General features: G+C 38.8%; 1 non-coding gene across 1 annotated transcript; it reads right to left on the bottom strand.

The window, feature by feature from the left end:
* Positions 1–641: 641 nt before the first annotated feature.
* Positions 642–776, bottom strand: LOC114514275. The gene has a single exon (XR_003686000.1). It is a non-coding gene; the product is annotated as a small nucleolar RNA SNORA16B/SNORA16A family (small nucleolar RNA).
* Between the last annotated feature and the right edge of the window lie 22,450 nt (positions 777–23,226).

The following is a 23,226-nucleotide window of genomic DNA, read 5'->3' as shown; positions in this document are numbered from 1 at the left end:
TGCTTTTTCAATCAAGAAGAGTTAACTTTTAGCATACTAAGGAGGAGCAAACTTGGAGATGGAAAGAAAAGAGAGAATGAGTCATGGGCTGGTTACACATCCGTTCACTGCAATTTTCCTGTGATGTAGGAGATATGGTCACTGCTAAGAGGCCAGAGAATGTGAAAAGCAGCTATTTGATCTCTAATTTTACTGATATATCTGATGTTGCAAAACCATATTGGTTTTATATGTCAAGGGCTCACAGTTATCAGGACCATCCTACACATAAAATGAAACATTCAAGGTTGTGACATTTCTACAGATATATGCACATGGCTGGCTCTAGTCTGTCCTAGACCAGAAATAGGGATTCAAGGCCAGAGGAAGAAGTTTGAAGGGCAAGGATGTGAAAGTAGCTGGGACAGACAGTCATAGTGACTGACTCCTCTTTAATGTCAGCCTTGACACACTCTTCTTTTTGTCATTAAGAATGAACGCACTTAAGGATCACAACAGCTCAAGTCACCATCTGATACAAGCTTGACTGTACCATTATTTAAACTTTTAAATGTTTTCAAATAACAGTTTAATTTAAGAGAAGTGAGAACTTTTAAGGGAGGGGTGGTGTACAGGATTTTCTTTTTTTTTTTTCTCTTTGAAACTGTCTTTTCCCAAAATGTTACAGATCACTTACAGCAAACAGAATGGCAACCATCAAGGAAAACTGTCACTCTGGGCTCCTTTTTGATGGCAGCAGCTATGTGGAAGCAGCAGCAGCTTCGATAAGGGCCACCAGAATTTTCTATTGTTAAAATAAACAGCCACGCTGCCCCTAAATACTGGGACATACTGATTAAAACATTTAAAAATATACATATTTATCCAAAGTATTTAGCATCTATTTGATAGGTACATTTGGTTTAAATCAATAGATTTTAGCTGTAGATGATCCTTTATATATCTGTGAACATATAATTATCTCTTGCTTTTAGTTGTACTAATATTTCTTTCAGTGTAGCATAAATTTTTAATCTCAGTTTTTGTTATTTTGCCTTTTTTCCTTGCCTCTAACTTTTTGCCTTTGCAAAAAGTTATTCTGTTCAGTTAACAGTGTTCTGGACACAAAATAAGCATTGGGTAAACACCTGCTGATTGAACCAAATCCCAAACAGGATGGTCCAGTCACAAGGTCAAATCAGGAAAATGGTGTTGCCAATTTAAACCTCTTTTCCAGGTTACTTCAAGCTACCCATTCTTAGCCTGGCAGTGTGTGTGAGCAAACTGCCCTGCAGCATTGCACACAGTGGCTGTACGGTCATTCCTAAGAGTGGAAGAGGAAGAATTTATTAAAGCACAGAAATCTCCACCTGGGGTTTTCTTTGCCTCCTCCTCCTTCACCTCTCCTCCACCTTTTTATGTTCTTCTTTACTGTAGCTTTCTTATCAGAAACCAAAATTCTTGGGATAAGGCTAGAGGGTTAAAGCTATAACCATAGTTCCAGTTCCATTCAGGCTGTTGCAAAGAGTAGGAACTGGAAAGCATTATGCTAAGTGAAATAAGCCAGGTGGTGAAAGACAAATACCATATGATCTCAACTTTAACAGGAACCTAATCAACAAAACAAACAAACAAGCAAAATACAAGCAAAGACACTGAAATAGAGAATAGGCTGACAGTGACCAGAGGGGAGAGAGGAAGGACTTTCAGGGGAAAAGGGGAAGGGTTTGCACGAACAAGTATAAAGGACACATGGACAAAAACAAGGGGGGAGGAATGGGAGGGAGGTGGGGAGAACTGTGGGGTGGGCTGGGATGGGCATAAAAGGCAGAAAACTGTACTTGAACAACAATTAAAAATTTTCAAGTTATAACCATAGGAAGAAAAAATGTTAAGGCAACTATATTTGAACACCTATTTTCTTATAGTCTATTAAAAATAATTTTTAGGTGTTTCTATCATAAATAGTAAGGTAAGGGCATTCCCTTTCCATATATTTCTGGCAAAACAATAGCTGTTTGACTTAAAATGTTATTGATTCTTTGTAGAAGGTTTTTATTATTCTATAATATGTAGTTTTTAAAAACCTTGTGTATTGCTTTACATACTTATATTCATGAATGGCTTTTAAAAAACAGTATCTAGAAGGCTAGAATTTCCATAGGAATGTGTCTAGAATACAGAAGCATATAAGACAGACTAGATTCTTGCTGTCATAGAGTTTATCTTCCAGTTGCGAAGATAGTTTAGTAAAACAAGCAAAATGGTAAATATATCATTTTAGATGGGGATAAGCAGTATGAAGAATAATGCAGAGTGAGAGGAGTGATGGGGCATGAGTGGTAATGAAAGCTCCTGTTTTAGACAGGGTCGTCAGAGGAGACCTTCGGGAAGAGATGATTATATGCAGAGATCAGAATGAAGTGAGGGGCTGAGATGTGAGAGAACTGTGGACACTAACTCAAGCAGAGGGAAAGTAAGTGCAGAGCCTTTGAGATAATGAACTGGGCATGACATGTTTAAAGAACATCAAGAGGTCCAGTGTGCCTGGTGCTAAATGAATGTGGAAGAGGTTGGTCACTGGCAAATTAGGACATATTTGGGCCCTTTAGATAGTAGCGAGAATTCTGGATTTTATTCTACATATGAAAGTGAGGAGTTGTATTTGTCAGATTGGCTGCCATAACAAAATACTATACATTGGGTGACCTAAACAATAGAAATTTTGTTTCTCACAATTCTGAATGCTAAGACTCATTTTGACTTAATTTTCGTGAGTGGTGTCCAATGGGGTCCAATTTCATTCTGCATGTGATTATCCAGTATTCCCAACACCATTTATTGAGGAGACTGTCTTTTCCTGAGTATTCTTGGCTCCTCTGTCAAATATTGGCTGACTGTATATGTAGGGGTTTATCCAGGCTCTTGATTCTGTTTCATTGGTCAATGTGTCTATTTTTATGTTAGTACTATGCTATTTGATTTCTATAGCCTTGAAATATAGTTTGAAATCAGAAAGTATGATGTTCCTCGCTTTGTTCTAGCAGTTGCTTTGGCTATTTAGCTTCTGTACAAATTTTAAGATTTTTTTTCATATCTGTGAAATATGTTATTGGAATTTTAATAGGGATTGTACTGAATCTATAGATGATTTTGGGTAGTAAGTATTTTAACAATATTAATTCTTCCAATTCATGAACATGGACTATCTTTCCATTTGTTGGTGTCCTCAGTTTCTTTCATCAAAGTGTAATAGTACTCAGTGTACAAATCTTTCACCTTCTTGGTTAAACTTATTCCTAGTTATTTTTTGTTTCTGATGCTGTTGTAAATAATTTTCTTTATTTTTTCAGATATTTCAGTTTCTATACTGTCAGGAGGCCAGACAGCCCCCCAATGACCTGTTAACTATATTTAAAATGTAACTTTGACACTTAACAACAGAATACATTCCCAAAAGAGAATGAAAATATATCAACAAAGGCAATGTACAAGTTGAAACTGAGGAACAATCAGTAGTGTTATAGAAGAGCTATGATGCTCCAGGTGGTGCTGGGCATTTAAGGTCTTCAAATGTAATGGCTATTTCTGCCTACCCAGAATCGTATACCTCCTTCTCCTGCTACAAAGTATCTCAATGTTCTTTGTTAAACCACCTCTCCTCTACTTCTGTGGTTTTGAGGTTTGATAGAACTGAAGTCATAATCAGGTTCCAGCACTGAGAATCTGATGCTGATATACACATTCTGTCTTTCATCTTCTTGCTTAAGAATGGCATATGGGTCATGCCAGGCAAATCTGAGTCAGTCCCAAGACCGACCGACTCTTTCTTTCTTTCTTTCTTTCTTTCTTTCTTTCTTTCTTTCTTTCTTTCTTTCTTTCTTTCTTTCTTTCTTTCTTTCTTTCTTTCTTTCTTTCTCTTTTCCTTCCTTCCTTCCTTCTCGCTCTTTCCCTCCCTCCCTCCCTCCCTCCCTCCCTCCCTCCCTCCCTCCCTCCCTTCCTTCCTTCCTTCCTTCCTTCCTTCCTTCCTTCCTTCCTTCCTTCCTTCCTTCCTTCCTTTCTCTTTCCCTTTTGAGACAGAGAGAGGGAGAGAGAGAGAAACAATGATGTGTGACAGAGAACATTGATTAGTTGTCTTTCACAGGCTCCCCAGCAGGGATTGAATCTGCAAACTAGGTATGTGCCCCAATGAGGAATAGAACCCCCAGTCTTTCTGTGTACAGGAGGACACTGCAACCAACTGAGCCATACCAGCCAAGGCAAGGTACTCTTTTATTGACAGGATTGCTGAAAAGATAAGATATAGTCCCAGAACTTCTGGCAGCCATCTTGCTAGCATCAGGGAGGGCTTGCCTGATCATGGAAGCAATGCAGAGGAAAGTATAGCCAAGTAATGGAGAGAGGGAGACCAAGTCCTGGAACATTTTAGCCCCCATATCCAGCAATGCTGGAAGCTGTACTAATGATGGATTTTTACATTCTGTGTGCCAACACATTTACTTTTAAAAATTTAATTCCAGCATTTGAAACAGAAAAAAAACCCTGAATAAGATAGGCTCCTTCCAACAAAACAAAACTTGATTACATGACCATGCAGTCTATAAATCTAGTTTGGCAGATTTCTAGTAAGTTCTAGCATTTCTAGTAATGTTTTGTTGGTATTTAGATGCAGTTACTTGCTATAAGTACTTGGAAGTCATAAAACTTCACTTCTTTAAAAACTGGCATTTTACATTGACATAGACCATTCTTCCTCCCATTTTATTTGAATTAATGAGGTTTTATTGCATAGTGTGCACTTTTTTTATCCTCACCCAAGGACATATCATTGTTTTTGGAGAGAGAGGAAGGGTGAGAGGGACAGAGAAACATCAGCGTGAGAGAGGAACATCTACTGGTTGCCTTCCATACATGCCCAGACTGGACCAGGGATCATACATTCCCAGACCAGGGAATGGAACACTCTGGGAATCAAACCTGCAACCTTTTGGTTGTGGGACTATGCTCCAACCAAATGAGCCACAGCAGCCAGGGTGCATAGTATGCATTTTATCTCAGTGAGGTGATCCTCAACCCAGAGCTCCTAGAAGTAGTAAAGGTATATATGTTATTTTCAATACTTTTAAATTGATAAATACTGTAATTTTACCTGAGCTAAAGTTGTACAGACTTAATAAATGTATTTTGCCTAATATTAAAATATTTTAAAATATGAAGTCTATGACTAACTTTTAAAAACAGTTTTCTTAGAAAAAGGGATTGTTATTGGAAGGTATTTTTTAAAGGGGTTCATAACAATGGCGAAATGTCAGAGATTCAACAAATGCTGTTTTAATTGAGATTCTTTATTTCTAACAGCTCTGGCTAAAGTTAAGCAGAAAATGAGTTTATTAAAAGGATATTGGATAGTTTACAAATGCACTGGATGTTTAGAGAGCCCAATTTCAGGTTAAAAATCAAAAAGAAAAACTCTAAGTGAAGGTTCAGACTTATTTTTCATAAGAAAATAATTGCTGTCATTGCCATGGTCACATACGCAAAAAGACTTCCATTCTTGGCTTTTGTTATCACTAACTCCTTTGTCAAAGTCCCACTCTGAACTGAAGTCTCATGAGAATATTCCATCCTCAAGGGAAGCTGCTAAGTATCTAGCACGCTTGGCCTCTAAAGCAGTAGGCTCTCTCTGCCCCACACCAACACCCCTAAGTGGAGAGTTCCCCAAATATAGAAAGGGGCTTGGTTGCTATGCAGCCAAAATGAATCACAAATGTCCACTGTCAGCCAAGCCTTTGGCAGCCCAATATCAACTTATAAGCTTTTCCCCACACTTGAAGTTCCAGAAAACATGCTCCCACTTAACCTAAAGTAACTATTTTTCCCCATATAAAGGGAATGAGCTAAAGTATCATTCAGATTGAAATCCAGGTCTGGAAGATGTCCAACTCTCTTGGAGTTGTGCCATAGTCTTGTCTCAATATTCTGTAAACTAAGTACTAAAATGTAAAGTTCACTGCCACTAAAATACACTATATAAATTATAGGAGAAGTAGAGGGAAATTATGGAAAAACCTGATAACTATATATGAAAGTAAATATGGATAGATGTTGCAGTCCTTATTTCTGCAACTCATTTTTGGTGCCATATTTGTGTTGTTCACTTGCCTCCTGCATCAATTTCATGTTTCTTTTACCTTTGGCCAAGGGTTTACCTATACCTTCATCCCAAGGAATACTGACCCCTTGACCATCTTTCCTGCATTGGATTGTTGTTATTGCAGTTGCAGAGGGAACGTAGATTTTGTGAGCTAAATGTAGGGTGATGAGATAATTTATCACCTGAACCAAAACATTTTGGAGAGTGAGAGAGGGTGCTATTAATAATTATACTGGACAACAGGTGTAAAACAGGACCATTCCAGGCAAACTAGCACATATTGTAACCCTAGACAAATGTATACTTGTTTTTATAGTTATTATTTTTTTCTATTAGGAAGCTGAAGGCAAGAATTCTGATGATAGAAGGTGGAGGTAGGGGCTTTGTTGTATATTCTGTATTAAGTGTGTACCTTTGTAATAGAGGCATCTGGCCAGGTCACTGTGGAGCAGGGGAACCCCAATCTGTGTGAAAGGCTGCACTCTCCAGGGTGGGAGAAGAAACCCTGAGACAGCAAGAGAGCCTGCCTTCCCTGAAGAAGGGGGAGGGATTGCAGGAAACTCCAAGGTGGCAGACTGAAACAGCAGCTGGCAAAAGAGCCTGCCTTCCCTGGGGAAGAGAGGGACCTCTGAGAGGGGTTGACAAGTGCTGAAGCATCCTGGAATCGAAACCAGAGCTGGGGCTTGATAGACTTCTATGTCCCTAGGGAAAAGTAAACAACTAATGCAGCTTGTGACACTGCTTGCACAGAACCTGCTTGGGCTGTGGGGGCTGGAAAAGGTCACAACACACGTGTAACAAAGTGACGCCCAGCCCTGAGCAGAGCTGCTACGCCCCTGCATGGCCAGAAAACCCTCCTACTCACTTCTGGATCATGGTGGTGGGAGGAGCAGAGACGCTATATGGGCTAATGTGCATGGTGGATATTAGCTCAAATTGGCTGGGAATTTGGACCCTCCCACAGCATGTAGGATTGGGGGCAAAAGGTTTAAAACAGAATGTGAACAGAAACTCTCCATTCCTTCTGCTCACGGTTGGTGCATTGCTCTGCTCCCACGGCATGGAGCAGGCTCCTGCAGGATGCGTGCCCCACCAGCAGCAGGTCCACAGGATGCTGGGTCCACATGGCCTGGGTCCTGGATTGCTCCCATTCTGTTGCCCTGAGAGCAACACACGGATGCATGCGCCGGGAAGGTTTCACCAGCCCCTGAGGGTGCGAGCATCTCTGGATGCCAGGGCCCAGCAGACTGAGGCCCTCATACTACAGGTTGCAGTGGTCTGGTGGTGTGCCCCAGACCTGGGTGAGGGAGGAAGCTGCAGTGGGGCAATGGGGATGCTGGCCTCACAAGTTTGCACTCCAAAAAGAGAGAGAGCCTGGAGCTGGAGAGATGGGGACCCATCTGTATAGCAAGCAGCCTTGGACTATAGATAAAAATAGAAGACGGTCTCTGGGCATGGATTTGGATTTCAGTCTTTTTGGGAACAAGGGGAATTCTATGTTTCACAGAAGACAATGGCTTGGAGCAGGGGAGCTCCTAGCTCTCCCAAATTGGGTAGCCTCTTAATAAAAACCTTTTTCCTTCCTCACCAATTATTGTGTCATGCTTGTGTATGGCAGTAGGCAGCTGAATCCTATTTTACCCTGTAACTCCTTGAATAATGAAAAGTTTTAGGAATAGGATTTATTCCAAGCACATTACACATCTAGAATTTACATATTCAGATATTATACATAAGCTAATCATTTGAGAGCATCATTGTTAGTAACTCTACATGAATCAGGTCTCAAATAGGTTGGGAAAAGTACAAGTTGTTTTGAGACACCTCAACCCCTCTCTAATCCCATTACTAATCATGAAAGCAATGCAAATGTTTTTGTTTTCTTCTCCACTTGGGTCACATTCCATTGTAGGATGATGTAAGAGTTTTAAGCAAGTGTAGAATAGTAATGAGCAATTTGGGAGATCCTGTTCTAAAAGCCTGACTTTGGTCACTTTGAATCTAAGAATATGGAACCATTTTGATTTTCAAGGTTAATTGTACACCTGTTTACTTTTAGCATATTTTCTAAGTGGTTAAACTGGAAAAGCAAGGAGTAGGTTATGGTCCAGTTGTCCAAGAAAAAAAAAATCTAAGCCCATTAGTCACCTAGTATTTTTCCTACTACACTGAAGTGCACTAGCTTGGCCACCACAGCACTCCTCTGAAAACAGCTGAGGCCTCTTGACTTCTGCTTGTAAGATGGTAGTTTCCAGTTTGACAGTCCATTAGAATTACCTGGAGGGCATTTTAGAAAACTTGATGCACAGGCCACACCTCAGGTGGATGGAATTATCATCTCTCATCCTAGAACTCAGACATAGGTATTTTTAAAGTACTACAGATAATTCCAACAAGCAAACAAGTTCAAGAACCACTAATGTAGAGTCAGCTCCATTCCCAGCTCTGGAGTCATTTAAGGGCTGATTTGAGGAGTTCTAACCCAGTGCTCCAAAGACTTTCGAGGAATTAAAATTAAGTTATAAAGCTAGTATACTTACTAGTTTCAGTAACTAATATCTTTTAGAGTTGTAGGCTGAAATAAACAGAGAGATAATTAGCTTTGGACTTAGGTAGGCTTTGTTTTTTTAAACCTGGATTAGGTACTTAAGTTAGCTGTGTGGCCTTGGACATGTTACTTGTTCCCACTGAGCCTCAGCTTCCTTATCTGTAAAATAGACCCAATTACATCTGTTGCTGAGCTGCTACTATTGCTTGCCTTGTTAATGAAACCAAACCTCCTCTCTCATTACCCTAGTTTTGGAAGCTTCCATTCCTAGAAATATCTAAAGTTCTGTCTTGATAACCTTGTACTCTGGCACTTGGCCTCCACCGTGTTCACATGGATGCCTTCCCAATGATTATAATCTCTTCTTGACACCAGTTCAACATGGGATTCTGCAAGCACAGACTGTCCTGATCTTATTTTTCTGTACACATATGCATTTGTGTACTACCCCTTCTAGATTTCTGATCTCTTGGCCATTGGCATGTTCCAGAATTTCCTTCTGGATATTCCTGAAACCGGTTGCATCTAAGTACACATACTGGGCAACAAGTTCCAGTGCCTTGACTAGAAATCCTCTTGGTACCTCCAATTGGGCTATCACTGGAAATTCTTCCTAAACTCCAGAAAAATGTATTGGATTTACTCATTAAATCACTATTTGTGGAGCATTTACCAACTCCAAGCACTTTGGCTCTGCACTCATAGTTAACAGAAGAGTGGGGGAAGATGAACACCAAAAAGTGTGATAAGCACAGTGACAGGGACAGTTAGGGTCTTGATCTCTCCTATAGCCTCTTTTCTCATCAAAGGTTAACATTTTCATATTTGTTTATGGCACAAACTAGGATCACTGTTTAAAATATATTTTAATTTCTCGGTTGGGAAGGAATAGCAAGAAAATGATTATTGGCTATATTAAGTTATGCTCAGGTTTCCCTCTACATAATTGGAAGAAGGGTTTGGATTTGTAATTTTGTTTTTAAAATTTTTCAAACTTTATTTTCTAATCCCTGGCATAGTGAAAATATGTCCTCAATTGTATTTTGGGATCATCTTTGTGAATCTAAAGTGAACTCCATGCTCTTCCTTAGGAATAATTTAATATGTTGTGTGGATAAGTTATCCTCTGGCTCTCTAAAAACTAAGTAATCTGCCTCCACCTGTCAATTTCTATAAACACCTTACAGGTATATGAAAAAAAGTCTCAGAGAGGAGAGGACTTGGTGGCCTTTTCAGCAGGCCACATCACAGAGCAATGTGAGGAGGATATTTAAGCTGCGTTTCACTGCCTCCCCCGACCGTTCCAACTCCTGTCCATGCCGTTCTGATGACCTTTTGTGTGTGTGCGTTTTCTGTGGCTGCCAGCTTCTTCATATTGCCAACTAGAGAAACAAAAAAAGCTGACTCTATTCAAGGCAATTCAGAAATCATATATGGGTCTTAGGGGTAATGATGATGATGGTTATTATTTTAGAATTTTATAGAATTCAGAAATAACGTGCTGCTTCCTGGCCACTCTCCTCAGAACAAGTTAACTTTGAAGTTGTCCAGTTTGCTCTGTGGTGCTCAGGGCTCGCTTAGCAAGAATTACAAGGGAGAAAAAGGTTAGGTTTGGTAAATCTGCCTCCAATATTGTGCATCTAGTCTCCTTGTATGGGTTTCCAAGGGCGCCCTCTGCTGGGCTCCAACTAGGTCCTCTGTGTCTGGGCAACAGCCCATGGAACCCATGCTTCAACTCACCTTGAAAACTTACCATTTTATGTCATGTCACAGGAATTCTATTATTTGTCACCCAAGCTGCCAAGTGTCTATTTCTGCAGTGATTTATGGAGTTAACAGTTCTACCTAGTGTCTAATTTGTTGGTGACTAACGGTGGGAATGCAGGCCAGGCATATGGAGAAGGCTATGTTCTGAGAAATCAAAGAAAAAAATATTTTCCAAAAGGTAGGATCTTCTGGCTCCCCTCAGTTATGGTAATTTGGGCAGCTATCTACGTCTGTCTACGTGGTCAACCCCCATGGAGGTAATTTTCACTCTGCCATCAGGAAAAGAGTGAACAACATTGTTTACTTTTAAGTTTTTATTAAGAATGCCTTAAGCTCTTTGAGGGTATTACCTAAATTCTGACAACAAGTAAGTATGTGGCACTGTTTGGTGGACTCATTTGTCAGTAAAGATGTGTGTAGGGTGTACGTGCTTGGGCATGACCTCTGCTGCCCTGTGTACTTTCTTGTCGGCTGAAATCAGTTGGGCAATCCCTGTCTGTAAGCACATTTCCCAAGAACTAGTTAGAGCCAGTCTTCATAAGAGGAACCTATTATGAAACTGGCTCCAGAAGATATTTGCTTTGTTGAAGATCTACTGAAAGATACTCTTAACTTGAAAATGAAATTGCTTTCTTTTGGCTCCCACCTAACACCTTAACCCTAGAGACCTTGGGGCTTAGTTAGATTTAGAGAGCAGAGATGACAGCTGAGCTTGATCTGCATTTTTTGTAAGCTTTCTCATTGTTTAAACTGGTACTTTCAGTTTAAACAGATGAATGCTTGTGTTCCAAGATCAGCTGAATTAATAGCATATTATCAAGATTGGAAAGTGGAGGACAAAGCAAAAATTTTTTGAAGGCTCACCTTTTTTCTTAAAATTTAAGTGAATTTTGTATCCTTCTCTTTAACACCCATGTTTGATAGAAGACAAAAATAACATTTCAAGTTGCTTTCTAGTGAAGTTGTTAACTTTTCGGTTAAATAAATGTTGTTATAACAAACATCACCTTTTTCTTGTGTCTCCTGATCTAAAATTTTGTATGTCCAGGAATATTTGTATTCAAATTGGAGAAGTGCGGGCTCAGAGGATTAGTGAGAGAGGATCTGTCCAGTCAGAGAAGAACGCAGATTGATGGTCAATCATTGGGTGAGTTTCCCCCAGTGACTTTCACAGGGGAACAACGGCATTGGATGATAAGCTCTAGTGCATAGTTGTAATGAGACAGTAATATTGGCATTGGAGTTGAAGACAAACTCGAAATACAGAATTGTCAAGGTGAATGTGGAAAAGGTAGGAATGTAATCAAATAATTCAGATTTCCTGGGTTCCTTTTAGACCCATTGTAATTGCAGATGCACAAAATAAATAGTATGGCAAATAAAGAGATAAGTTCTGCATATGAATTTTTGCATTATAACTCTTTCTTTTAGCTTTCTCAAAAATTTAAAGTAAATACCCAGTTAATCTTGAAAGTGCTATTTATGTTTTATCACTAGTGTTTTATATTCATTATCTGGAATGCATTTATTCCAGAAGCTAATTTTTCTATAGGTTATTTGAAGCTCAGAACATGTTTTTTAACAGAAAGTCTTATTAGCAGTGAGTTTCTCATGCCAGTTTCAAAGTTTATTTAGCATATAAGGTACCTGGAATAGATCAGAGATAAGAGCCTTTGTATCTGCATTTTTTTTTTTGTAAATACACTTTGATGCAAGTGATCTGAATGATACTGTGAGAAACACTGTTATTAAAAGAGGTTGAAGAGTCTTGTGATAAGGACAGGACACTAAGGATACTGGCTGAGAGCCCAGGGCAAGGTTGCAAGAGGTTGTAGAAATATATTAAATTGGCTGCCCAGTCCACAATTCCCCTTTCTTCTACCTGGTACTTCTCCACATACCCAATTACTTTGGCAATTAGATAAAACTGACAGAACCATGGATGGATCTAAGGTAGACCAATCAGATACTCTAACTTGAGAGTCTGCAACTGGGGACAATTACACAAAATAACTCTCGCTGGTTATTTGGAATGAAGATACTTCCAGGGACTGCAGGGAGCCAAGTACCATCAAGGGAATGGACAAGCAGAGGGCCAGTATACATAGAAAAAGAGAGAAGAGATGAGGAACCATGTATGGGGGGGTGGGGAAGTAGGAACTAAAGCAGAAGAGGATGGGAGAAATAATGAAAGAATCCCTAACTGGTGTGGTTCAATGGGTTAGGTGTTGTCTGGCAAACCAAAAGGTCACCAGTTTGATCCCTGGTCAGAGCACATGCCTGGGTTGTGGGCCAGGTCTCTGGTTGGGGGCGTGTGAGAAGTGACAGATCTATGTTTCTCTCTCATATCAATGTCTGAGAAAGAGAGCAAGGCAGAAAGAAAACCAGAAAACCAGAGGTGGAGAATTGTCCTTGGAGGCTGCCTATTTGCCACTGTTGATGCCAGTCCCACCCGAGGTCTGACTGTGTTTTCTGTAAGACATTTTTGTGTCATTCCAATAAATTTTTCTTTTTTCATTTAAGCTAATTTGAATGTGTTCCTGAGTGAGAGGACAATGAAGACATTGAAAGGAAAGACATAATGAAATATATCTTACTCTCTCTACTGCCTCCTTCTTCCCATCTCTCTTCATTCTCTCCTCTCCCTTTCCTACTTTGATACTCTTCCTTTTCTATCTTTAACATGTTTCTCTCCTCCCTTCCAGAGAGGGAAAGGACCTCCTTCCCTTTTCCCACCTTTGATCCTCTCTAAGTCTTGACCATTTCTGCCCTACATAGAGATAAATGGCCAGGATGGAGAGGGTAGGAACAGAGGGACATTCCTAAGACCACATGGGCACAGATGAGAATGGGACTGCTTATCCTAAAATATAGTATATGGAGTATATTTATTTAAAACAGTTCATTTGTTAAGTATACTGAATTTTAAGAAACAGTTCAGGCAGGCTTGGCTATATTTATATGTAACACATATAAATGCTTATTACTCTTTTTGAAATTTAACCTGATACGGTGTTTTTCTTGATGAAATACTTCTCTGGTTCAATCAGCTTCATTTGCACTAAACACCCTTTAAAAAGTAAATGTTCCTCATTGAACTGAGAAAGAATTACAGATGAAGAATAAAGGTCTAGATGTACTAACTTAAAATATAACAGGTCACACATGGCTTTATAGTACAAAAATCCTCACTCTGCTGCAGGGCTGAGCTAAAAGTGCACTAATTTTGTCTTGGGCTATTTTTATAAGGCTGTGGGCTGCTGACTCGTAAACTCACCTGATCAAAGCAGACAGAACATTTGCCTTAAAAGGACTTTAGGCAGGTTTCCCTCCCTGCTTTTGTATGAGAATGGAAAAGATGTAGCTTCAAATGAACCTACGGAAGGACAACTTTGATTCTACCTCAGCTCTGTTGCTTACTACTTAGCTAGAAGAGTCTGAATAAGTCACAATTTCTCACTTTCATAAAATGTGAAATCCTTTCATCAAACAAAACCACAATATGTACTCTGCATATATAGTGAAGTAGACTGGCCCAGGTTGAGCCAGACTGGAGCTGGGCTGACAGGCCCAGAATCTCTTTCCTCCTGCGCCCTTCCCATTGCCCAACTACTCTACTCCCCAACCCCCACCCCGCCTGCCTCCACCCCTCAGACTTCCATGAACTCTCAGGATTTTGCTGAGCACACCTGGAAATCCCCAGACTACGTAATCTCCACAGTTGCTGCGGGCTCATTAATTCTACAACTCTATGAGGTCTTTAATGATAACTCTACAGAAGAGAGAAAATGTTCTTGGCTCCATGTAGTGTTTGTCAATGTTCTTGGGTGACTATATGATTAAAAGGATTGGATGATGTGGAAAATCAGATTTGTGTTGAAGCTGCTGTTTTCATTGCTAGATATCACTTTATATATGTGTTTGTTGGAGTCAGAATTCTGCTCTTTAACTGAAAATACTCTAGTCCAGATCGGGAGATTCTTTTTATTATTTTAATCTTCACCTAAAGATATGTTTATTGGTTTTTTTAGAGAGTGGGAGCAAAGGAGGGACAGAGGGAAGGAGTGGAGGATGGGCGGGAGAGAAAGAGAAAGAAACACTGATGTGACAGAGAAACATCAAACAGTTTCCTCCCATATACACTCCAACTGAGAATCAAACTGCAGCCTAGGTATGTGCCCAGTCAGGTAATCAAATCCACAATCTTTGGGTGCATAGGATGGTGTTTCAACCAACTGAGTCACCTGGCCGGGGCACAAGATTTTTTAAGCATTACCTCAAAGTAAGCACAAATTGGGAGGCTAAGACATCTGAACTTCACCAACACTACTGTTATATGTTGAACTGTGCCCCTCAAAAAGTCGTACGATGAATTTCTAAGCCCCAGTACCTCAAAATGTGACCTTACTGGGAAACAGAGTCATTGGTTGCCCATGTAATTGGTTAAGATGTTCATACTGGTGTCCTCATAAAATGAGGAAATCTGAACACAGACAGACACATAGGGAGAACGCTATGTGAAGATAAAGGCAGAGATCAGGGGGATGCAGCAGAAAACAAGGAATGCCCAAGACTGCTAGCAAACCAGCAGAGCTAGAGGAGAGGCCTGGCGTAGACTGTCCCTTCCGGCACTCAGAAGGACCCACCCCTGCTGCCCTCTTGATCTCAGACTTCTAACCTCCAGACTGTGAGACAGTACATTTCTTTTGTTGAGTCCACTCAGTGTGCGGTACTCTGTTATGACAGTGTCAGCAAATGCACACAACTACCATCATTGCTAATTTTCTACAGGGGTAATTTTTAAATGTCAGTCATTCAAATAACACTTTCATAATTTTTGCTACGGTAGCACATCTGCCTGTTTGATGATTTATTTTATATTTTTTCTTTAAAAACATATTTTTAGCTGACTAGATGTTTTTTTAAAAAGATTTGTAAGTATATTTGTGATCTGTGTTCTAACAAACAAAAACTGGACCTGCTGGGTTAAAATATACTAAATGTCCTGTAAAATGCATAGCTGACTTCACAGGGAAATAAGAGAATTTTCCAGGGTTCAGAGAGAACCTATGGATCCATTCGCTGTTGTCTATCTCCTCTGCAAGCCCTGCCAGTTCACCACCATCTCTCACTCTGGACCAGTGCAAAAGGTTTGTCTCCCCCAAATCTCTTGCCTCTTCCTTCCATCCAAACTGTTCTCCTTGTTGCAGATAGAGTGAAGTAAAATTTAAAATACAAATAAAATAAATTAACTTCCCTGCCTAAATCTTCTCTATGACCTGCCATTGTTATTAGGATAAATTTAGACCAAAACCCATGCCTCCTGCCTACCTCTCTAGTGTAGCCAGATTCCAGATACACTGTTTTTCTCTGCTCGGAGGAGCAGAGAGATTCCTCTGCTTGGAACACCCCACTCTGCTTCCTCCTGCTTCGGCTTTCTCTTAGCTAATTCCAACTCACCTTTCAGAGCTCTGCTCAATGACACTCATTTAGAGCCCTTGCCTAATCCCCATTCCTCAAGCCAAGAAGCCTCTCTTGGTTATAGCCTATCAGTTTTCTGTACTTCTTCCTAGCATTTGTCACTATTCCAATTAAAAAAATAATTAAAGACTTAGTTGTTTCATGTATGTCTCCCCTGCTAAAATTTAAGCACCACAAAGGGGGGGATTGTATATTTGTATTGATCTTTATTATATCTCCTGTACTGAGTATGGTATCTTCCACAGGTAATAAAAACATGTTGAGTGAATAATCCACTTGTACATGAGGCAAGAATTGTTATTGATTTCCCTCCACCTTACCCCTGATAATTCACTCACTACTCTATTATAAGGTAATAATCTCTTTAAAAAGAGTAAATATTTCAAGAGTAGCATCAAATTAGCCTATGTTTTCTTTCAGCCTATCATATAATGCATATAACAAAGAAGTTTTATTCCACATTCTCTGACAAACTTTTATTACTCTTCTGCAATGTAAAAGAAATATTCAGGGCAATATACTTCATATACTGATAATTGTTGCAAGGGACCTATTATTTTAAACTTTTATTTTAAGTTACTATAAGTGGATATCAGTTAAAATATATAAGTAAGTTTAATTATTTATGTTTTTCTCTGACCAGTGGTTGTGATTGATATAATTGATTTTACCTTATACATGAAGCAAGTGTGTGGTTGTAATTGAAATATTTAATTTTTGCATTAAAAGTATACCTCTGGAATGTATACAAGTGAGAGAGTGAGAGAGAGAAAGAGAAGTTCCCTAATTTAGCTTATCCTCATTTCCTAAGGATTTCTGTTGCCTACAGTTCTCTTATTTTATTAGTTGAGACATAAAATTTGAGATCTTTAAAATTAGAGACAATTGAAGAAACAATTGTATAGAAACAGAAGAAATTTCTGAGTGTGTCAAGTTAGCTTTGGAATGAAATAAGCCATTCTCATGTTCAACAATTCTATTAATGCAAAACACATTCTGCAGCATATAAATAACCCATTTTCTCAATGTAATCCTTTTATCTTTGTGAAAATGAGAATCAAGTTATCTCTGTAATGTAAACAATGCTATGTAATGTTCTTGAAATTGTTTGTAAGTTCAGAATTCATGGGGATGATTTGTTTCAAGCTAAATAATTTGGCCACAAATTAGCATCCAGCAACCAGATGAATGCGGACTTTTTAAATGCACATAATAATCTTAAGTGCACGAGGCATCCAACAAAGCACCAAATCAAGTACTAAAAGGTTTATATCAGTTATCCCATCTTACTCTTTTAAACCAATCATTGTAAGGCAGTGGGTTATTTTACTGTATCCCACTTAGAGAGGGATTGAGTAACTTTCAAAAACTGACAGATTTAGTATATGTTAGGGTCAGGAAGCAAACTCAAGTTTATCTGAGTCCAATGCTCCATTTTTTACTCTGTTTTAGTGCTCATATATAAAATTTCTATATTGCCTAGTATTCAAATACACAATTCTTTTAGATTAATTCAATTTCATATGTGTTAGTATTACATTGCTTGTGCCAGAACTGGGAAAAGAAACCCAGATTTCCTGATTCCCTTCCCAATGTTTTCCCACTATACCATGTTACTTCCAATCATAGACCTTATCCACATACATTTTACTTGTGACATAAACTGAAGCAATGCCACTGGGCTCTATGCTCAAAGATAGTATACATATCTGAAATTTCAAGAAATAATTTGAATTAAAGTTTGATATCTTTCTCTTAAATATTTGTCATTGACATTGTCACCATATGGCCAATTTTTTTAAGAGGTGCTGACCATGATCTTAGAAAAAGACATCTTTTGGGGCTAAGACTTCAACCTCAGAACTCAAGACCAGTCAAGGAATCAAGCACGTCTTCATTTTGATAGGGGACTCCAGAGTTAGAAAATTTCAGTTTAGGTGATAGCTAATAAACTTAGTAATCAATGCATGTAAAAGCTATTATTCTAGGAACTGCAGATCTGACCCACCCTGACTCCAGGAGATCAGAAGCAGTTCCATCTTCAAGCCTCAGGAGGGCTGCAAGCAATTCAAGGTGGTATCTGAGCCATTGTACTCCAGGGGGAGATGACCACAGCCCAGAACAGCTAAAGACCACTGCTTGGGGCACAACTAAAGACCACCGCCCAGGACAAGAATGTTGAAGTTGTTTTTTAATCCAATTAACTTTTCCTTGACTTCTAAACCCCTTACCTACACTTTGTTCTCCTTATAAAAAGGGCCATTTTAAAATGGAATTTAAGACAATCTGTTGCAATATGAACCCACTGTTTTCTCAGATCACTGGCCATCTGAATAAAGCACCCATAAAGATTTAATCCCTGTCTCTGCTTATTGGGTTTGGCATGTGACAGCCAGCATGAAGGCTGGTGTCTTTTCTGGCTTTAATTTCTTTTTTTAACTATCTCAAATAAGACAGGCAACTGTGGAGAGAAGAGAATCACATGGAAATTCTACCCTAGTTCATTATACCTAACTTCTCTGCTCTTTACTGAACATGGTAGACAGAAACAGAAACAAAGGATCATTAGGTAGTATCAAGAAAGTGAATTCTTAATTCAGCTTTTACTTTTTAATCTGAAAAGTTAACTTTTCTACAAATAAAAAAAAACTTTATCTCACTGTTGAGTATTTCCAAAGATCTGTAGATAAGGTGTGACTTAAGATTTACATGTCATGACCTCTTTTAGCAAATCTCATATAACCTACAAACTAAAAAAAAAATGCCTTAAGTACTATTTCTTGTTAGGAATCTTGGTTATATCAAAACAAAATGACAACAAAAACAAACAAAAAAAACCCCTTTAACAACCAACAAAGTTTGGTGGTAAAATGAATATAATATTGGGAATACCTGAATTAGATTTTGATAACTGTTAAAAATGTGATAAATATTTTTCTCTGGCTATTTTGCTTCATGAAGAACAATCCAGAACTTTTAATTATTCCAAAGAGACCTAATTTCCAGTTCCTTAATAATATCTTCTGGCTCTTCTCTGAATCTCTCTACCTTCTTTATGGGTTTTTATTTTATGGATTATTGTACTAGTTTGCTAGATGGGGGACTCAAAAGTTGGAAAATTTTAGTTTGAGGTAATAGTTAATAAGCCTATTAGTTAATGCATGTGAAAAGCTATTGTTTCAGGAACTGCAGGTGCGGCTCGCCCTGCCTCCAGGAGACCACAACGATTGACCCTTGTGCTCCACAAGAGACCATAAGCAATCAAGATGGTATCTGAGCTATTGTGTTCCAGGGAGAGACAGATGACTGCTTGGGGCACAGCTAATCACCCAGGGCCAGAATGCTGCAGTTTTGTTTTGCTTTGTTTTGTTTAATCTATTTTTTTCCTGATTTTCAAACCCCTCAGCACACTTTGTTATAAAAAGGCTGGCTTGAAAGGAAATGTAGGACAGTCTGTTAGGCTACAAACCCGCATATTCTCAGATCACTGGCCATCTGAATAAAGTGCTCATAAAGATTCAATCCCTGTCTCTACTTATTGGGTCTGGTAGGTGACAGGCAGCACGAACATCGGCTTCTCTGGTTTCATGCTCAGCGCTGAGAATTGTAAGAACTATTATACTCATTTACTCATTCATTCAACTATGGGTCAGGTTTATGACAGGAATTGGTCATAGAGAAAAAGTAGTGGCTAGCTCTAGCAGAGACTGGATGACTGACTGTTCAGCAAGTCATTTGTGTATCCTGCTAGGAGTATACAGCTTGACTACTTTCCCCAGCCCTTCTAATGAGGTGTGGCTGTGTAACTGAGCTCAATGGCCTGTGGGCACAAGTCATTTGTGACACTAGCAGGCCTGACCCATAACACTTCCTTCCTCTTTTTCAAAGTAAACATGTACTGACACTGGCTGAGCTACAGGATAAAACTTGAGACCCTAACTCATGCTTGGAGTACAGCCTGACACTTAGGAACATCTGTTTTGGACTTACAGTCAAGAAATAAACATTTATTGCGTTAAACTACTGTAGGATGTAGGAATTTATCTCCTACAATTGCTAGAAGTGCCCTAATTAATGCGCTGTATTTGAAGTCAAATAGGAAAACAGATATAAAACCCCTATACAGTACAATGCTTTGTGAGTGGTAAAATATACTCTTAACCAAGTACAGAGGATGGACTAGGGAGTCAGGGATAGAGAAAGTGACATCTGAACTGTTTGAAGGCTAGGAAAGTGTCAGGCAAGCTAAGCAGGGAAAGAGTGGTCCAAGACAGAATTGCATGTACAGGATTGCCTTGTTGTAGATGCACCCAGGCAGAAAAGAACAATTTCAAAGGATTAAAAGAAGTTTGTGAATGGGTAGATGCTGATTTACTTTGAGGGAGGTAGGGAGGCAGGAGACTGCAGAAGTAAAGAGGAGCTAGATAGTGAAGGAGCTACATAATGACAGCCCTCACTGCGCCAACCATTCTGTGATCTTTGGAACCAATGTGACCACTAGCCTAAACCGGAAGAGATGTAAATTCAACATATGCATTAAACATCAATTTACTGGATACGATCCTACTCATCTGAAAATGAACACAATTTCAACTACTTAAATGAGCTTAATGTGGAGAAATTAATATTGAAAAGACTGTTTTAGTGGTCAAATATAAATGTTTTTTTTTCTGTTTTCTTTAATTCAAATACAAAAAGATACCTATCTGACATTTAAACCAAGAATATTTTTATTTGAATGCTTCATAGAGGAGACAGGGGATCTAGAGCCAGAGAATTCAAATTTGAGTCCTCACTTTATCTTATACTAAATGTGAACAGATCCCCTATTTTGTATCATAAGAATAACAAATAAACTTCCTTTCTGGACTACTGTAAAGTAATATTTGTGAAAAAGGCCCATACAAACACATGTTAATTTAGACTTCTACAGTTCTAAAAAGAAGCCACATGAAAATACCCTACATGGACATTAAATTACTTGATTTCTACAGATAATATATGTGAGTATTTCATTAAGTAAACAGCAAAAATCAATCAGCAAAGTTAAGTGGGTTTCAAGAAAAACTTCATTTGAAATTCTCTGTGGAGAATTGCTGCTATCTGAGCCCATCCACATAAGGAAATTATGATTCAAACAAACAGCCACTATCCTTCAGAGTGAAACATTGACACCACTGAAGATTTCAAACATAAAGATAAAAAATGGCTACCAAATCCAAAGAAAGCAGTTTTGTGGCTTGGCTTATCATATTTTTATACAAATATTTTTACACAAATAATAATTTAGCTTTCAGATTGCCTATATTTCTTATTTTTTCCCGTATAAACCGAACACTTGACTTTATTACACCTGTGGCCCTGTAGTTGATTTAAACTTTAATCTTTAAGCAGTGTATGTGGTTAATCTCACCTATTTATTATTTACTTATTATCAGTTTCTTACTCCACAGTGTGGAGCCTGTGTTTTCATTTCCTCTGAGGGCAAGGCAATGTCTGTGCATTAAGTGGCTTCTGTATATATTACAGAGCCTTGACAAACATCTTTTGATCAATCTTACTTGCTATGTTAGAAGTGTTCACATTTATGACTCAGTTAAATAATGATTCTGATTATTATGATATGAAATTAGAAGAGAACACAGGGCATCTCTCCAGGTTTAAATGTTTAGGGATAATTTATTCTTGAACTAAAATGAGTTCATACTGAAACACACTCTCAATATTGGGCTTTCCTACACTTATATATTTATTCTTTTTTTTTTAACATAGAGGTTACATATTCCAAAAGCTTGCACAAGTTTCCCAGGAAAATATCTGTTGGATTTTTACTTGAGCAATAATTAGTGTGCTTCATCTTCTCCAATCCATAGTGTGTATTATAATCATATTTATCTTCCCAAATTGGTCTACTTGTTATCTCTTCCAAGGGGTCTCTCATATAGTTTTTGTGAGGTTTTTTTAAAATTCACTGTTAGTATTTTGCTCTTTTTGGGTCCCCCTTGGTTATATGCTATGTGCTGTTGGTAAATCTGTGAGAAGTTGTGATATGAAGTAAGAATTTTTGACTTGAGAGTAAACTCTTGATTTTTAAAAGAACAGTAAGCTATTATAAGGCCTGAAGAGCATGTGGGAAAAGAGTGAGCTCTATGTTTATCAGTGTTGGAAGTGTTAGCATCCAACAGGTGTGAGTCAATAGCAGAAACACCTTCTTAGAGTCACCTAGCTATTTACTGTTCATTTTCATTGTTGTATTTGGGGCTATGCCTTGACTACACCTGAAGATTCCTCAGGTAGGTCCAACCCATACTGGTCTTCCCCTATTTTGAACTTCTTTATAAGAAACCACTGTTATTTAACTGTTTTACCTATTAACTGTTTTGTTCTTGCCTTTCACATAATCTCCTTGAATGTAGCTTATAGTTTTTTGTTGTTTTCCACAATTTGCACCTCACTGATTTGCACATATACTTAGTAACACGTAGCGCATGTAACTGTGAGCATTTATCGAGTTTTCCAGCCCATTAGTCAAAGCCTTAAGATTACTACTACTTGATCAGATTGGCCAAACTACAAGGTACAGTGCTTGAATACCCATTCAGGAGCAGGCAGAAGACAGTCTGCATTAGTCAGGATTACCAATGCTGGTAGATATACCACACAAACCCCTAAAATCTTTGTGGCTCAATACAACAAGGAAAAAATATATTTCTCCCTCATTTTCTGGTCTGATACAGTTCTGGTGACTTCCCCTATCTTGTAGTAGTACAATTGTAATACAGTTCGGAGGGGGAAGGCAGGGAAACCTGACAGGTTGGGGTGGCTTATGGAACTGGCCTGAAAGTGACAATGTTCCTCTGGCCTCACCTTATGCGCAGAGCCAGTCACATGGCCTGGATCGCACTGTCAGAGAGGAGAAGGAAAGCAGAAAGCATAGGGATATTTGTTGAGCACTATACCCTCTGATCCTGTATTCCAAACCTCATTTTTTTATTGTTCAGTTACAGTTGTCCCCATTTTCCCCACATTACTCTCCCCTGCCCTACCCATCCCCCACGTCCCCCATTCAATCCTCCCACTCCCATTGTCTTTGTCCATGTGTCCTTTATGTATGTTCCTTAACTTAACCCTTCCCCTTCTTTCCCCTGTAATCCCCCTCCTCCCTCCTCTCTGGTTACTGTCAGTCAGTTTGTTTGTTTTTAAAAACTAAAATTAAGGAAAAAAACTTCATCAACTTGCCCACTGTAGCTCCTCTAAGACTGAGCAGCAACGGCCAGTGTGTTCCCTGAGCAAAACA

This window comes from Phyllostomus discolor, chromosome 3 (assembly GCF_004126475.2).
Source record: "Phyllostomus discolor isolate MPI-MPIP mPhyDis1 chromosome 3, mPhyDis1.pri.v3, whole genome shotgun sequence".
NCBI classification, from domain to species: domain Eukaryota; kingdom Metazoa; phylum Chordata; class Mammalia; order Chiroptera; family Phyllostomidae; genus Phyllostomus; species Phyllostomus discolor.
The sequence above is the reverse complement of the archived record's forward strand: the minus strand, read 5'-3'. Positions and strand labels throughout refer to the sequence as shown.